The sequence below is a fragment of the Schistocerca piceifrons genome, unplaced genomic scaffold, assembly GCF_021461385.2.
Source record: "Schistocerca piceifrons isolate TAMUIC-IGC-003096 unplaced genomic scaffold, iqSchPice1.1 HiC_scaffold_993, whole genome shotgun sequence".
NCBI lineage: Eukaryota > Metazoa > Arthropoda > Insecta > Orthoptera > Acrididae > Schistocerca > Schistocerca piceifrons.
In genome coordinates this window covers 12,501-17,500 of record NW_025729270.1, presented here as the reverse complement: position 1 = coordinate 17,500, position 5,000 = coordinate 12,501, and the positions used below count along the sequence as shown (strand labels likewise).

The window sequence follows — 5,000 nt, the reverse complement described above, 5'->3', positions numbered from 1 at the left end:
CACCACAAAACATACCGCCATCTGTAGGTCTCCCGCAACATGACCTCCTCCAACGACGATACCGCCATCTATGCGACGCCAAGCCGATTAAGACAGCGATGGCGCCACAGTGCCCGCCTTTCGACGCCACCCACAAAGCCTGCAGCCTCTGTCGACCATAGCACCCAATCTCCAGTGGCTCTGCCGCACGAAGCCGTGGACCGGCAATGACTCCACCCGCACCCGTTCGTGCACCACCCCAACCGCCACACGCGCACCTCCAGCGGATGAACGGCGGAAGTTTCCCGCACTCGTAAAGTGCAATCCACCCCTATAACTTGCGTTTCATGAAGAGTTATTTCCAATATGCGACATTCCCGCTGTCCCTATACATGAGCCGCGACCTGTACCACTTACGAGCGAGAGACGCGATCGCGTTGCTCACTGTACGGCGTCCGATACCGAGCCATCAGCATGTCGGTCCCCATGCGCGTTGCACTCGCACTCGCAGTCGCAAAAACGTGGGGCAAATATATTACGCGGAAGAGCTATAACAGACCGAGCCCCACTGCATGGGGGGAGTCTTTGTCACTAATGTACACAGATGGAACATTTTGGACTGGAACCAGATTACCCGTACACACGGCGCTGATTAGTAATCAATGCAGAGCCATCAAACTACAGCAAATATACACAACTGTCCGTATACATGCTGAAAGAGTCTGCCCACAATGGGAACCACACGTCAGCCAGACACTCTGATCACGCACCACTCTCTGCTTCTAACAGGCGCACATACAATATGTAAGCACCAGCATGGAACAACATCCAGTGCATCTTCTCCGCCACATTACACAATCCACACTATCACAACCAGACCAGGAGGTCCATGCGGAAAATACAATATCCCAGCCTTTCGACATCCACCATTGCGCAGACCAGGCACCAACACCCACACATGTCCTATACAACGGTGCACCCAACATCACAATAGTACCTCCTGTCACAGCGCACAAACAATGACATGAGTCAAAGACACAGGTCTCACACAAGCATAGAATTGGAGCGCCGCCTCTAATAAGCCAAAGGTGCATCCTGACGTGACAAATCTGATCATGTCACAAGCATTCACTTACTATAATCACTATCAACGAACCTGCCGCCCCCGCCCCCCCCCCCTACACCTTTCCTTACAACAACGTGTAACCTAACCTAACCTAACCTAACCTATGTTGTACCTTAACCTAACCTATGTTGTACCTTAACCTAACCTATGTTGTACCTTAACCTAACCTATGTTGTACCTTAACCTAACCTATGTTGTACCTTAACCTAACCTATGTTGTACCTTAACCTAACCTATGTTGTACCTTAACCTAACCTATGTTGTACCTTAACCTAACCTATGTTGTACCTTAACCTAACCTATGTTGTACCTTAACCTAACCCATGTTGTACCTTAACCTAACCCATGTTGTACCTTAACCTAACCCATGTTGTACCTTAACCTAACCCATGTTGTACCTTAACCTAACCCATGTTGTACCTTAACCTAACCCATGTTGTACCTTAACCTAACCCATGTTGTACCTTAACCTAACCCATGTTGTACCTTAACCTAACCCATGTTGTACCTTAACCTAACCCATGTTGTACCTTAACCTAACCCATGTTGTACCTTAACCTAACCCATGTTGTACCTTAACCTAACCCATGTTGTGCCTTAACCTAACCCATGTTGTGCCTTAACCTAACCCATGTTGTGCCTTAACCTAACCCATGTTGTGCCTTAACCTAACCCACGTTGTGCCTTAACCTAACCCACGTTGTGCCTTAACCTAACCCACGTTGTGCCTTAACCTAACCCACGTTGTGCCTTAACCTAACCCATGTTGTGCCTTAACCTAACCCATGTTGTGCCTTAACCTAACCCATGTTGTGCCTTAACCTAACCCATGTTGTGCCTTAACCTAACCCATGTTGTGCCTTAACCTAACCCATGTTGTGCCTTAACCTAACCCATGTTGTGCCTTAACCTAACCCATGTTGTGCCTTAACCTAACCCACGTTGTGCCTTAACCTAACCCACGTTGTGCCTTAACCTAACCCATGTTGTGCCTTAACCTAACCCATGTTGTGCCTTAACCTAACCCATGTTGTGCCTTAACCTAACCCATGTTGTGCCTTAACCTAACCCACGTTGTGCCTTAACCTAACCCACGTTGTGCCTTAACCTAACCCACGTTGTGCCTTAACCTAACCCACGTTGTGCCTTAACCTAACCCACGTTGTGCCTTAACCTAACCCACGTTGTGCCTTAACCTAACCCACGTTGTCCCCTAAAGTAACCCACGTTGTCCCCTAACGTAACCCACGTTGTCCCCTAACGTAACCCATGTTGTCGCCTAAACCTGCTCTGTAATTGTTATACGACTCGTTCAATTAGTGTAGTGTTGCCCACCCGCAACCCTCGCAATATAGTTCGCTACTCGCACTGCCCGCTCCCCTGTGTATCGCTTCATGTTAAACACCTTGCAAGTCTTGCTGACTTTCCACATGCTCCTGCTGTACACTGTAATGTGGATGGCAGCAGGACGTACATGCCGCCCCTCCCCACGTCCCCACCTTGCCCCCCTGCCTTCGCAAGCTGGTTGGTGAGAAGTTTGCATGTTCAATGCCCTTCGCATGCGACGTACTCAGGCTACGTTGTGGTGCGGCCTGTGTCAACCGTCCGCTAATGTCGTACGCGTAAACCACAATCTGTACTGCACATTCGTCCTTATGTACCGAATGATACATCGTGGCACATGTGTGACCGTACAACGACTGCGCCCAAAAACGGCGGACCATACAGTGCAAATATTGTGCACGCAGCTACGTGTCGTCTCCCTATGAGAGCTGGATTGCAGTGTGGTACGCCATAGAGACGTGTGGGAGGAACGGACGCCGTGGATGGCGATCAGCATGAGCTGTCTGTTGATGTATTCGGACCTAGTCGTCTCTCCTCACACACCGTGATGGCATGGTGCACCGCGTTCCATATCTGCGACATGCTACAGAGGCCGGTTGACAGTCGTTCGAGCAATGGACATCGCATACGTACGGGGGCCACCTTCCACGTATTGTCTAGGCGTGCACATTTTGTTGCGTGTATGTGGGCAGACGTAGTGTGGCGTGACACCTGACACAGGCATGCAATAATCGTTGAAGTTGCAAATGGCGATGGACGCCTGCGTTTTCTGGTGAAGTTACGCAAATGAACAAATGGTAACCTGTTGTGGTGCGGTTGTTCTCGCTAGGGGTGAATCGGTGATGGCGACGATAGGTTGAGGTACGAACCGGTTGTTCCAGCGATACCCACCATGCCGACGAAACTGAACGGCATCTGGGTGTGAAGCGATACGCGGCGGTGGCTGGGTGGGACCGTCCCCGGCCGGTGAGGGGGCGCCTCCCGGCGTGCTGGCCGCGCGGTGCGTGGGCGCACGCGCTACAGCCGGCTGGTGGGGGCGGCCAGTGGCAGGCGCGCCGGCCGACGGACGCGGCAGGCGTCGCAGCTGCGCGCCGGCGCACCCTGCGCGCGGCGCCGTGCGGCCAAAGTAGGTCCTCGCGGGCCCGGTGCGAAGCGCGGTGGACATCTTCAGTGTGCTGGTCCGATTGAGGACTGTGTGCGTTGAGGATGCGCCGCCGCCCGGCGCTCGGCGCCGCGACGCCGTCTGCTGCTCGGTCGCCCCAGCGGTTCTCGCTGGTGGTTTGTATCGCAGCTGTGCGGATGTGTTGGCGCGTGCGCTGTGCTGGGAGAGTTCGCTTCGGCACCCAAGTGGGGCTTTTGTCCTTCTGTGGCGCTGGCGTTGGAGCTGCCGGTCACCGTAGGTGGCGCGTGTTGTCTCCCGCCGGCAATGCCACGACAGCACGCTCCCGGGCCTCTGTCGGCAGCGGCAAGCTCAGTTGGGAGCACGGGTGGTCGCACCGAAAGCGTCTACTCGCCTAACTCCGGGCGATTGCGCCTCTCTCGAACCCGACCAAGTACTTGGGACGGCGCTGCGCGCCGCCGGGACCTGAGAGGGTTTCGAGGTGTATTGTGCAGGGGAGCTCAGCCTCCTCCTGTTTGCAGAATGATTGAGCGGACGCTTGCGTGTTCGCGCGGGCCCCCGGGACACACTCCCGGGCGGCCGGCTGCTCAGCTCTAGTTGACGCAGCTCCCTGGTTGATCCTGCCAGTAGTCATATGCTTGTCTCAAAGATTAAGCCATGCATGTCTCAGTACAAGCCGCATTAAGGTGAAACCGCGAATGGCTCATTAAATCAGTTATGGTTCCTTAGATCGTACCCACGTTACTTGGATAACTGTGGTAATTCTAGAGCTAATACATGCAAACAGAGTCCCGACCAGAGATGGAAGGGACGCTTTTATTAGATCAAAACCAATCGGTCGGCTCGTCCGGTCCGTTTGCCTTGGTGACTCTGAATAACTTTGGGCTGATCGCACGGTCCTCGTACCGGCGACGCATCTTTCAAATGTCTGCCTTATCAACTGTCGATGGTAGGTTCTGCGCCTACCATGGTTGTAACGGGTAACGGGGAATCAGGGTTCGATTCCGGAGAGGGAGCCTGAGAAACGGCTACCACATCCAAGGAAGGCAGCAGGCGCGCAAATTACCCACTCCCGGCACGGGGAGGTAGTGACGAAAAATAACGATACGGGACTCATCCGAGGCCCCGTAATCGGAATGAGTACACTTTAAATCCTTTAACGAGTATCTATTGGAGGGCAAGTCTGGTGCCAGCAGCCGCGGTAATTCCAGCTCCAATAGCGTATATTAAAGTTGTTGCGGTTAAAAAGCTCGTAGTTGGATTTGTGTCCCACGCTGTTGGTTCACCGCCCGTCGGTGTTTAACTGGCATGTATCGTGGGACGTCCTGCCGGTGGGGCGAGCCGAAGGCGTGCGACCGCCTCGTGCGTGCTCGTGCGTCCCGAGGCGGACCCCGTTGAAATCCTACCAGGGTGCTCTTTATTGAGTGTCTC

General features: G+C 53.6%; 1 non-coding gene across 1 annotated transcript in view; it reads left to right on the top strand.

The window, feature by feature from the left end:
- The first annotated feature begins 4,176 nt into the window (after positions 1 to 4,176).
- Positions 4,177 to 5,000, top strand: part of LOC124774855 — a 1,909-nt gene continuing 1,085 nt past the window's right edge. The window contains exon 1 of the ribosomal RNA XR_007015556.1: positions 4,177 to 5,000. This exon is cut by the window's right edge and continues 1,085 nt beyond it. This is a non-coding gene — a ribosomal RNA (small subunit ribosomal RNA).